Here is a 14,159-nt window from a genome sequence, read left to right on the forward strand (position 1 = left end):
ATAAAAGGTACAACCGACTACGTAGGTATACTTTTAAAGGAAGCAATTTACGAAGCTCGCCCTGGGGCCAAATGACCCTGCTACAGTTTGGTTTCCTATAGAATCAACCCGTGACTTCGCTTGATGACAAAAATTTCGATTTCGTTGAATCATTTCATTCTAACTTAGAGCTACAAGTTTTTAACCAACTTCAAAAAAGGAAGAGGTTACAATTCGACCGTATATTTATAATTTTTTTTATGTATGTCCGAGGATAACTTCGTCGTTTATGAACCGATTTCGATAATTATTTTTTGTTAGAAAGGAGATAAGGTTGGTAATCCCAGAGAAATTGAGGGGAACCCTCAAAAATCGTAGTGATGACTAGTGCCTTTGTTAATTTTTTTCGTCTACTTACGTTGTATTACTTGTCGATGTAATTTTGAAGGCGGTTTTTTTCATTTGCTAGCAAACACAATAATATTATCGACGTTAACATTCGTCTTTGTGAATGTAAATAACAGTAAAAAATTTGTTTATTCGAGTAAATTTTGAAAGCACTTTTTATTACGTTACTTTACAAATTATATTTTACAACTTATCGTCGATCCGGTAAGAAGAACCGGTAAGAAACACGACATTTACTTTTTAATCACCGACACTACGAAAAGTGTGTTATAAATTTGAAATCAGCTCTATATGTGTCCGTGCATCATAGATTTTGAACGGATAGGCCGATTTTATTTTCAACCAAAATAATTTTATCCACGCGTGTGATAGAATAATCTAATATACAAAATTCTCATGTCGCGGTGTTTGTAGTGAAACTCCCCGAAACGGCTAGACCGATTCTCATGAAATTTTGTGTGCATATTGGGTAGGTCTGAGAATCGAACAACATCTATTTTTCATCCCCCTAAATGTTATATTGTATAAATTATTTATTTTTATTTTATTATGGTTTGGCGTTGAAAAATACATACGACCCTAAATTTTTACCCTGCTACCACCAACCCCTATTTTTAAATAACGTTTAATTAGCGACAAGACAACGTTTGCCGAGTCAGCTAGTATGTATATATATTCTATCATTCGCGTTGTGTAAAATCCAGCGTTAAATTAAACGTGCAAATTCAGTCCTCACTCCATGTTTAGATGGTCAAGTATAAATTAAATTTTATTTTTTACAAACTAAATCAAATTATTCAAGAATTGCTACAAATCATATTTAATGCGCAAAATAAACACCAATAAATAAATCCTCAGCATCCTCGACTTACAGTAAGTCTTGGAGTACTAGTTTTATGACAACGCTCTCAAGACGGGACTACAATGTCTTGTCCGTCTGTGCTTAAAGTATTAACGTTATAACTTTATTTTATTTTGGGCTTTAGTCTACATTTTCCGTTATAATACTGTAAACTGAATTCAACATATTTTAAATTGTTTATTATGATGCTATCATTAATTAAATTTTTCAAAAAAACTTTTTTCAAAACTCACTTTTTATATCTCTGGAAAATCTGATAAACGAATTTAACAAAAGAAAAATTTGAAAAGAACTTTATGAATAAATTTTAAATTTATTTCAATTTTTTGTGACTGAGATATGGCGTAGTGGATGCGAACAATATAAAAACGGATACACCGAAGTTGTATTCCAGTTCTCGATTAGCAATGTCGTCGAAAAGTTGAGCTTAATTGAAATGAGTTGAGCTGAGTTGTCTTGAGCTGCTAAATATATTTATTCTTCGATTTTATTTTTGTGTTACCCACACATTAGGAATTCTAAACATTTTTTGAATATCATATCAAAAATTGACCGCTCCAGCGGGGTTCGAACCCGCGTCTCCGACTGACCGTGTCACACAAATCAAATATTTATAATTTATAAAAAAAAGTGTTTTGCTTTACAAAATATCGTGTAAAATTAATAGAATCAACAGCTCCATTAAAATAAAATAAAAATCATTGTTCCTATGCCAAGTTACTTTTGAATCCAAATCACAAACAAAGGAAACAAACTAACAATTCTCACAATAGCTTACTTATTACTTGTATAGTAATCCGTATAAAAATAATATGTAACGCATGTAACCAAACAACAAAAATATAAAATTCGTTTAAAAAAACCCTCACCATATTTCCGCAAAACCTATTAAAATTCAATACAAACATCGCTAAAAGGGTAGAAACATTTAACTTTTTCGATAATCAATTCATACGGCATCCGACGAAAAATCTGGCACAAAAACGATTAAAACGAAAAACATTGGAATGTTCTAATAAATCATACGGAAATAAAATATTCGAAAAATATATATATACATATGTGTAATCAAATTATTATTTGCAACAAGTGGGTGTTGGCACCGATGATTACTATCTGGCGACCGACATTGGTAAACTATAAAAAAAAACTTTTAAAATATTAAACGTCCCATTTCTATTGTATTGATGTTTCCGACATATAATCATAAAATTTTTCTATTTATTTATAAAAGCACGGATACCAAAAAGTTGTCGTTTTTATCAAGATAAATAAAGAATCACGCTTCACAAACAACGTGGTCTGAGGGCCCGAGATAACTGCTTGTTGATTTTATATGACTATACATATTTTTTACATTATATTATATTTATACCATTTCTAAAGATTCCTTGATGTAACTTTTAATTAAAAACTAAAAACAACGATAAATTAAAACTAACCAGTATACGTAAAAAGTGTGGCAAGAAAAATATATTTTTTGACGGAGTGCAGATACACAATAACTTGCCAAATCATTTTAAAAGTTCGGATAGCATGAATATTTTATGATTCAAAATTAAAAAAAAATGTACATTCTACATACATCTTAACCATAAATATTTCGATTGAGAGTTTTATTTTATTTATTTTATTTTGTTTATTGGGCGTTCCAGTATATTGATTGTATCTCATTAAAAGTGATCTTTACGTTTTTATGAGAAATAAATTCCTTAAACATATAGCCTTCCTTGGTAAATAGGCTATCAAACACAAAAAAAAAACATTTTCAGTTCGAATCATCAGATCTATACCAATATTTTAAAGCTGAAAAGTTTGTTTGTTTATTTGTTTGTTTCAACGCGCTAATTTCAGGAAATACTGGTCCAAATTGAAAAATTATTTCAGTGTTAGATAGCCCATTTATTTAGGAAGGCTATAGGCTAAATAACATCTCGCTAAGACCATCAGGAGTGGAACAACAATGAAGAATGTTTCCAAATCGGGTTTTTTCCACTATTATATATAATATGAAGCTAGTATTAGCATAGATTTACAAATATAAAAGTGTGTTATATAATGTTCATTAATCGCTGTAAATAGATCTTAAAATCCAGAAGATAAAATCCTCTAAATAAAAGTAATACGTGCATCTGAGCCAAGTTTCACTTGTTGATAAATGCTTGCACTTTATTCTGACAGGTTTATATCGTGTCCAAATTTAAACAACTTATTCGGTGTTTCTTAAGTTTCACAAAAAAAAACATATTTCATATTTTCTCTTGCTGTACTCTCTTAAATTTTTAACAAAATAAAATCGCGGCGAGGCCAGTTCAGTTCATTGTTTTAATTTATATTGTTAATCAGTTCAATTTATATTTAATTAAAATATGTGAATATGTTACTTATTATTACAGTTTTCATTATTGTTAAAAGTGCAGCTACCACCGATTCAGAATGTATATCGAAGAGAAACTCCGCGGTTACTGTAAAAATAAAATAAACTGAGTTTTAATACAAAATTGGTAATATTTTGCATGAAAAAATCCTATTAATTTCTTTTTAATTAGTTCACAACTTAAGCGCGTTTCTATATATGTTCCTAACTTAACTGTCTAGATGATTGTTCTACACATTCATCAATGCATGGTCTTACCCGTTTTCCTGATAACTTTTTCACTGCCGTAAATTTCGCTATATTTGAAAAAAAAAACACCGCGTTTCAGCCAGCCAGTCACTAAACCTTTTTTGAATTATAATCAAACGCTTGAAATTAACACAGAATGTATATTGCATATATCCCAATTGCACAGATATAATAATTAAAGCCTTAATAATTTAAGTTTAAATAAAATTAAAGTCTAATAACTCTGAAACTTATTTTTACTTTTTTTCCATGTCCTTGAATTATATGAATAAATGATTTGTTATGAAGGTAAAGTTATACAATTGTTTTTGCTTGCAAACAAAAAAAAAGCGAGTTCAATTACATCGACCAATAATACAACTCTGGTACACGAAAAAAATAATCAAGTAAATAAGTATTATTACAAATAATTCAAAAAGTATTAATAAAATATCAATCAAAATTAAAAGGGACCACATAGGAACGATCTATCAATAAAAAAAAGAATCATCGAAATCGGTCCACCCAGTAAAAAGTTAGGAGGTAACACACATAAAAAGAACGAGTGTGCTTTAGACCACATTACTGAAGTACAACTTCTACACAATAGGCCTACACTGTGTCTTAGATATACGAAACGTAACATGCTATGAGAGGCTAGGCTATGAGAGAAAGAGGAAAAGAAAATGTGCGCTTGCACCTCTCTCTCTTACTCCGTTCGCCTCGCCCGATCACATTTTTCGTAACGCTTTCGCCACGCATTCACCAGCTTACTGCCAAGTCAAGCGCGCATAAAGAAGTTTTACCTCAAAAACATTCGAATTGAGAACCTTTATTGAATTTGGTTAAAAAAGTACACTGAACCCGTACTAAAAGTTTTGCTCTGAGTGCTAAACATAAAACAAATACAAAATATGTTAATACCGTATCACAAACGAGGCACAGTTAAAAAGGTTTACACCTAATCTTTATAAACGCGACCATTTAAACGTTCAGGCCAGCGCGTCTCAAATCCCCGTTTAATGAGAAAGTTTTAATCGTGATAATGTTTGAGAACACTAGCACTGAAAAAATTGGTACTGTAAGGTTTTAAGGCGGAGTACTATAACATACTTCTTTGTAAATAATGGAAAAATGGAAATGATGGTCGTCGGAGTTTTCTATAAAACTCAGATTGTAGTGTACTGTAAACGTATCACGTCTACACGAGATGTATTTGAGGTTTCTAACATTTTGTCTTATAAAGAATACTGTTCTCAAATTGTGTTTTATTCATTTATTTATATTTTATTGTACACCACAACTACATTTTAAACAATAAACACATTTAAAAAATATTTACAGACTGTGAAGTACAACAGGCGGACTCGTGGCTATTTAGCCATTTCTTCCAGACAACCCAAAGTGTAGTTGTGTTCCTATAGTAAGGTAACCTGAGGTCCTGGTAGCCTGAGGCTCTATTGACAGCGGGGGTAGGGAAGACAACGCAATTTTTAGATTTTTTACCAATCTTGTGGTATAAAAAACGCTGCCCCCGATGAATACTTAGATACCTTTGAAAAAAAGCAGTTCAGCATAATTAAAAGTTAGGCACCAATAAATTCCTTAAAATAATGTATTTTTATTATTATGTTGTAAATAAAACTAAAATTAATCGGATTTTGAATTCGAGACTCTTTTTCTGTATTATAATAAAAAGTGAAAAAATAACACAATCACGCATCAACATAATCCTGTAAACATTTTTTCTATTTTATTAAATAAATAACTATTTTAAAATTACAGCACATCGGCAGTTCGACGATTTGAACGCGATAATCCAATATGATAAAAAACGTTAAAAAAAAGTTATAGTTTTGTTTTCACAAACAAAATATACTGTGTTTGGTTTCACCTAATCCCTGGAAAAATTCCCGGTCACTTTTATTATACCGTGATTCATGATAACTGCTGTACCAATGCCGAAACGATTTTTAGTATTAGTATTGTTACAATTTTAACCGAGTTTAAAATTGGAGTCGATGTCTTCGTAAATTTTGAATAATTGATATTTTTTGTTTAGGCATACCACCCTAGGTACTTTTTTTTATATATCTTAAAACAAAGATAATAACAATAGATGATAAAATTGTTTGTTTGGGAATATTGTTTTGGCAAACAGCGTTTTTACGTTTAGGTACGTAAATTCATACCGCTACGGTAGCCAACGAGCGCATAGCCCACCTGGTGGTAAGCTGATATCGTCTTTAAACGCCTGCAAAATCAGTGTCAAATTGCAAATGCATTGCCGAGCCCAACCTAATCTTCCCCTGGAGTTCTGACTAACTTACTCACCACATTACTGTTCTGTGATCATCTGTAACTCATTGTGATTGAGGTGATTCCCCTAGTCTAGTCGCCACAGATTTAGATATATTTTTTGTTGTACCTACCCAACTTCTTATCTCTAAAGAGGGAAAATAATGGCACGTTATTTTAAGTACATTTTTATATTTCCTACCACGCGAATAGAACTCCGGACAAGTTATAACATAGCTATAGTATATACAATCACTGCAAACAATATCAAATACATAACACGACATAATCAAATACACAATAATTAATGAATTTAATACAACCGAAAGCGAATTCCATACGCAGCCATGTTCGACGCTAAATAAGCGGTTAGATTGAAAATTGTGTTTGTCAAACAAGATATACTCGTACGTTAAATAAAATTTTAGTATGTTTTAATATTAATTGTTATTAGTGAAATTGTTTCGACGTCGGATAATGTAACGGTTATTGTGATAAGCGCCGTTTAAACTGTGAAACGTATTTAGCTATTTAATATTTGTAAATATAATTAAGTTTATAAATTGTGTCAATTTTTATATTCATGTAAAGTAATATAAAAAGCTAATATTAAAAATAATAATTTACATATAATCTTTAAAAAGCTATACGATCCTGGAGTATAATATATTTAAGATAACTAATTTATTTTTATGTTACCCACACATTAGTGAATTCTAAACATGTTTTATTATCATATCAAAAATCGACCGCTCCAACGGGCATCGAACCTGCATCTCCGACTCACCATCACGGTGCTCTAGCCAATTAATCTATGAAACGATGTAACTAGTAAATATAAAGTAAATATTAGCTCCACGGCTTGTAGGTTAAAAATATTAAATATTCAAAATGAGGAAGAATTATTAGCGAGTACAAGTCTCGGAGAGCGAGTGAAAATTATCCGTGAAAGCAAAGTCAAATAAATCGTGCCGGTCCGAGAGGGGCCGTGAGCGAACTGATTTAGATGAGCTGAACAAATAGACCGGCGTCTGTGTGTGAAGATTACTTACATTACAGGACCTCGCTATTATTATTGTAAGATATTTATCATTATATAAATACATATCTTACGCTTGTGACAATCGTGTATAAATTATGTGTATTAGCTTTTCTGTCAAAGGAAGATTATAGGATTTTTAGAAGCCTATTTTGCTACCTATCCTGCCTAGAAGCTCTGGCACCTTACTCACCACAGGAAAACAACTTTACTCGATCTTCTCGATATAATTGTTTTTTTTTTTTTTTTTTAATGTAACTAGGTCGGCAAACAAGCGTACGGCTCACCTGATGGTAAGCGATTACCGTAACTTATAGACACCTGCAACACCAGAAGCATCGCAAGCGCGTTGCCGACCCAATCCCCAATCCCCCCAGGAGCTCTGGTCACCTTACTCACCAACAGGAACACAATACTGCTTAAAAACAGTATTATTTAGCTGTGGTCTTCTGTAAGGTCGAGGTACTACCCCAGTCGGGCTGCTCCATATTTTGAGCAGGAAATTCCTGCTGTGCCCTACCTCAGTTAAAAAGGTTAAAGAACTTTATTCTCAAAAAGACTGTCACTTACATGAGAACAACACACTACAATAAAAGTAAAACATACATATCGTCGTCTTATAAATCCTAGTGCTCAGTTAACGAATATTTTAAATGGTTTCTTCTAATGATAAAGTATTATTGAGAATATATTGCGAAAGCCGAGATTTAAATTCGTCAACTGAGCTTACATCTTTTATTAGACATGGTAATTAGTTATAAAATTGTACTCCTTCGAATATGATATCCCTTTTGGCAAACTTCGTCCTAGTCTTAGGTAAAACCAATAAGCTGGGTGGTCGATTGCTGCGTTTCCTGATTCCTTGATTACTCTCATAACTAGTTCTTTTTTTGTAATATTATAAAGAGGAAAGGTTTGATTGTTGGATTGCATTGAATAGGCTCCGAAACTAGTGAACCAATTTGAAAAATTTCACTGTTGGGAAGCTGCACTATCCACTGGTGACATAAGCTATATTATATTTTCAAAAAAATTAGGAAAAAAAAATATTTCGAAATTTTTGTTAAATACCCGTGCGAAGCTGGGGCGGGATGCTAGTATTATATAAAATTTTGTTTACTACAAAACTGTAAGCGATAACCGATTATGGACTAAAGTTTACGAGTACAACAATGTTTTTTAACCGACTTCAAAAAAGGAGGAGGTTACTCAAATCGACCGAATATGTGTTTTATGTATGTTCGGGGATAACTTCTTCATTTATGGACCGATTTTGATGCTTCTTTTTTATTGTTAGGGAGATATCTTAAGTGTGGTACCATAATAAGGAAATCAGGATCTAATGATAAGATCCCAGAGAAATCTAGGGAAACCCTCCAAAATCCGCATAAATTTTTACTGGGTGTACCGATTTTGATGATTTTTAATTTAATCGAAAGCCGATGTTTATCACATTTAAATTTTATCGAGATCTGATTACAACTTTAGGAGTAATCTTTGATAATGCGTATTTACTTGACTATTTTTTCGTCTACCTTCGTCTACGTTCTACGTTGTATTTGTCAGCAAACGCAATTATAAAAAATTGTATTCATCTTCTGACTTAGTAAGCAATCATCTTCTAATTTAAAATCCTACCCAACATAATTTAAATCGTTGTCTCAATTAAGAGCGATTGAATCATTTAGGTGGCAAAATCCAGTCAACCGCTAACCCTTTAATCCGATAAACCCTTAAAGCGCGCCTATTTAAACCTCATCAAAAATCTCCTAAACACCACCTCATTTAGCCACTCTTTCCACAAACGGTCTAGTTTCCGTTGTCCCACTTCCTAGCTTTCAGATTTCCAACTTATTAAAGACCGTGTTCACTTCAGGGAGAAATTAATTACAGGCCATAATGAAAGCCTGCGTTCGACCTTTGTGTCCGAAATGCCTTTCCGCCTATATTTTGTGTAATCTGCATCGTGCTGTTGGCATCCATTTATTACACAATACAAAGAATATTGACGCTCACAGCGATAACAAATGAAATTTTTTACACGTTAGACATAACAGACTTAGATCTTTTAGTTCAAACATCGGTTATCATTTTACCGCTCTCTAAATTATACTTAATTAGTACAGGAAATAGCTGGGTGGTAATATTTTACTACCCATTACTTTCATTATTGGTATAATAGTGAAGTTAGGGTTGCCAACTTTTTTTGACAAAAAAAAACGTATAAAATGGTTTGGATACGAAAAAATAAAGTATTTGGAAGAAGAAAAAAGTATTTTTCAAATTTTATGTTTTTATTGATTTAAAAACGTTTTTTTGTGTGCCTTTAGCACATGCTAACAATTTTTTGTTATATTTAAATGTTTCAAACTTGTTTAACAATCAATATTTAAATTAATATAAATAAAAATTCGTTTCTAATTAAATTTATTGACGCTTTATTTCTCTCTTCTCGCTACTTTAGATTCATTACTAAAAAAACCCTTTCAGTAAAAGCTTAAGTAGTGGGAACAGAGAGTAAGTAAGAATTTTTTTTTTTTATATTTGGTAAGCTATCAGGTGCATTTTTAAGTATACATTGCCATTTTTCAACTGTACTTTTCACTGAAAATTCTTTATCATCATTAGTGATTTTTTTTTGTCTTATACATTCGGAATATATATCCTGCATCTTAATATTTAATCCGTCTTGTAATTTACTTTTTATAATTATCATTTCAAAATATTCAAATTTAACCGCATTTTTTAAGGACACGTTAGGAAGTATTGAAAGCCAGTTATCTTCGCTAAGGTCAAACCATTTTTCCAACCATTGATTCCTTAACTACATATAAACAAAGCCAACGGTCAATTTTTCTACAATATCGTTGATAGTGAGTAGTGACATCTGTGACAAATGTCAGATTGTCACTTGTCCTGTCACATTCAAAACACCACATCTAACATCTAACATTTCGTTCAGTAATTTTATATCCCTTCCATCATCCGTTTTACCTTATGTGTACCGTTAAATAGTTAAGTACCCATAATGAGTATTTTGTTTCACGCATCACAGTAAAGATTGAAAATAAAGTATTTTCATATACTTTATTTGTATGCAAAAGTATAAAGTATATTTACCAAAAATAAAGTAGAATACTTTATTATAAAGTATGGTTGGCAACCCTAAGTGAAGTAACATTTAATGAAATACATTAATTGTGTAATATGAGATCTTAATACAAAGATGTAAATTTTTATTAACTTAGTTTTAATAAATTATAGATAGTATAATATATAAATTCAAAAATTATTAATTACGAAAATAACGCATTTAAAACCGCAGAACAAAACTACTTCTGTATATTAATATAAACCCAGTGAATACATGATGTAAGTTTACAATATACAAGAATATTCATTGTTTTGAAATAAATAGTAATTTCTTCTTTCCTTCTCCCGGCCGATAACGGCCACGGCGACTGCATTCAACTCGGTTTTATCTTTGGTGTGCTCGCACGTGGCTTATGTAGCCAATTTTTTGTGTAGAAATAGTAATAATCGCAGTATAAATACGATAAGGAATAACAAAATTGTATCTCCAAGTTTCCGACTGCGCAAAGTAAACGTCTCCTTTCTGGGTTATGGTATTCACAGGTATAATAAAATCCCACAAACTATTTTTGAATTGTCTTAACATAAATTTAAAGTGTGTGTTTAAAATGACGCCGCGTTGGCGCAACGGTTACAGCCATGGATTGTACCTGTTGCGCTGGCGGTTGCAGGTTCGATCCCCACATATGACAAACATTTGTATTGGCCATACAGGTGTTTGCCGTGGTCTGGGTGTTTGTGTAGTCCTTATGGGTCTCCCCACCGTGCCTCGGAGAGCACGTTAAGCCGTCGGTCCCGGTTGTTATGATGTACACCTGATAGCGATCTTTACTCATAGTAAGGAATATATCCGCCAACACGCATTGGAGCAGCGTGGTGGATTAAGCTCTGATCCTTCTCCTACATTGGTAAAGAGGCCTATGCCCAGTAGTGGGATATTGCAGGCTGAAACGTAAATTTAAAGTTTTTATAAAAAAGAGATTAATAGATAAAGCGTATTATTCGGTGCAGAGTTACATAGTTGATAAAGATGTGTGAACTTAGTGACGCTGTATTTCATGCAAGATATTACAAATTTTGTACTAAAACACAGTTTATATATTATTAATTCGTACGATTTATTTTTGTGTTACCCACACATTAGGAAATTCTAAACATTTGACTTAAATAGACGAATATATGATTTATAGACGACGCCACGGTCGCTTAGACCGCATATAAAAAAATCATCATATCAAAAATTTCGATCTAACAGGTATATCGGTCCATAGCTTAATTGGCTAAAGCACCGGTACACCGACACACGGTAAATCGGAGATGCAGGTTCGATTCCCGCTGGAACGTTCGATTTTTGATATGATTTTTAAATATATATATATTATTTTCAAAAGTGTATCTGCGGAGTTTCTTGCCAAATTTTCTCTGCAGAATTTACATTTCGAATCGGTGGTAGCTTTACTTTTACAAAAATAATAAACACCAGAAAATTTGAATTTATAAAATGACAATTTGAAAGTGCTCTTGAAACCTATTTGAATAAAGTTATTTTTTATTTCGATTTTGATTTTACGTAAATGTGATATTAATGTGACATAATACACTAATTTTACATCATTTTGATGTCATATTTACGTAAAATGATGTCATGTGTTCACTGGGAAATATACCTTATGTTAGTTTACATCTACTTTATGAACTTATGTTTCTTTGAGTTCAGCTTTTAGGAACGTTATACAGTAACAAACATCATCCGTCCTAACAAACTTTACCATTTATGATATTAGTAGAAACGTTGAGAGAAAACTTTGTACCCGTTTTTAAGTATATTGCTCTCGGATTAGAGTTAAAATGTAGTGTAAGGTTATTATTATTATTATGTTATAGAAGAGGTGGCAAACGGACAGTTGACTCACCTGGCGGTAAGTGAAAACATCATCCACAGACACCCGCTACATCAGAGGATTAGCAGCGCGTTGGTGGCCTTTCAAATAGGAATATGTATATAATATTATTTGAATTAAAATTATATGAGAACAAATAATAACTATATGATGAACGTCAATATTTAAAAAAACACATTCATATTTTATATGCGTTAAGCTTATTCTTTTATAGTTAGTTCGGTACACAAGCGTACGGCTTACCTGATAGTATGAGATTACCGTAGCTTATAGACTTTTTCAACACCAGAAGCATCGCAAGCGCGTTGCCGATCCTATCCCCCCCAGGAGCTCTGGTCATCTTACTAACCAACAGGAACACAACACTGCTTGAAATTAGTATTATTTAAATGTAATCTTCTGTAAGTTCGAGGTACTACCCCAGTCGGCCTGCTCCATATTTTAAGCAGGAAATTCCCTGCAGTGCCCTACCTCAGTTAATAAAATCTAATTATTAAAATTATATTTTAATTAAAGATAATGAGTAGTTGAAAAATAAAAATATCTACCATTTCACAGAATTATTAAGTAATTTGTATAAATGTATAAGATAAGTGTGTTTGCAAGCAAACGGAAAAAAATAACTTCAATTATACATCAACAAAAAATATTCATGTAGATACGCAGTATTCGAGATAATTCAAAAAGTACTCGTCGGATCTTGGTCTATAATTAAAATAAGACCACACTTATTTTAAAAGTGTACATATATTGTAGTTAGCAAATAAGTGTAAATATAATAAAAATAATTAGTATATAAGAATATAAAAAAGCAATATGTAGAATAGTCTTGATCAGTGGACTCGCGTCGACTTTTAGAAATTTGAAATTTTAAGACTAGTTATTAAGGCTTCTAGATTCTAAAGTTGCGGTGAAGTACCGATGCATGTTAAAAAATAATAATAATAATATATGGAATAACAAAAGCACGGGCATAATAAGCCTGTGGATATATCACATAATTAAAAAAAAAGAAATAAGACCACGTGACAAGCGCCAGGTTTCATTAAAGAAATCATCAAAATCAATGAACCCACTAAAACTTATGAGGTAATTATTCCTACCACCAATAATCACCACCTACGTGCAACATGATTAACAATATAAAATATAAATGATGAAATATAACATGATTAAATAAATAAATAAATAAATAAATAAAATGTACGAAACAACATTAAAACGGAACTTAAACCTTGTACAAGTATCGACGTACCCCCTACGAGTATTTGGCTAAGCAGATAGCTAACAGTTATGTGCTGAACCAGACGGGATAATAACATCTGACGGCATCAAATGGCTATTTCTTGGCGAACAGCTCCTTACCTCCCGCTTGTTTGTGTATTTTAAGCTATGAGAGTACATATGAGTATGTGTGAGTAATGTATACGTACTGTCTTGTAAAAATGCAATTGTTTTTAAAAGTAAAACTAGAACCGAAATTTGTTGTATTGTTAAACTAGCTTTCCACTCGCGGCTTCACCCACGTGAATTGCACAGTTTTGAATGTACCCTTCACTTCTTTCATTTCAACTATTTTTGAGGATGTTATTGAAGTTGATGTTATTATTGAGGTATGTCTACTGAGAAATTTCGTGAGCGTCTGACTGGAATGGTAGGTTCCCAAACCGTACAGATGTCAGTCAGTCAGTCAGTCAGTCAGTCAGCTCAGCCTACTGCAGTCCACTGCTGGACATAGGCCTCCCCAAATTCGCGCACGACATCCCGGTTTTCCGCAATCCTTATCCAGCTGTAGTGTATTAGCTCATTATAGCGTATTATATTATATTAGCGTATATGCATATATCCTAAACCTAAGTATAAATTACGTGAGTAACATATTAATAAAGTAGTCTTACTAAAGCATTCGACATGGTTTGATTTCCATCTCCCATTACAACCTTTATATGGCGACCCTGCCAGGATCCGTCTATG

At 32.3% G+C, this 14,159-nt stretch overlaps 1 non-coding gene across 1 annotated transcript; it reads left to right on the top strand.

Annotated features, from left to right (window-relative positions):
• The first annotated feature begins 290 nt into the window (after nucleotides 1-290).
• LOC123656793 lies at nucleotides 291-386 on the top strand. Its single transcript, XR_006743601.1, has one exon. It is a non-coding gene; the product is annotated as a U6atac minor spliceosomal RNA (small nuclear RNA).
• Nucleotides 387-14,159: the final 13,773 nt, after the last annotated feature.

The sequence above is a fragment of the Melitaea cinxia genome, chromosome 9, assembly GCF_905220565.1.
Source record: "Melitaea cinxia chromosome 9, ilMelCinx1.1, whole genome shotgun sequence".
Classification (NCBI taxonomy): domain Eukaryota; kingdom Metazoa; phylum Arthropoda; class Insecta; order Lepidoptera; family Nymphalidae; genus Melitaea; species Melitaea cinxia.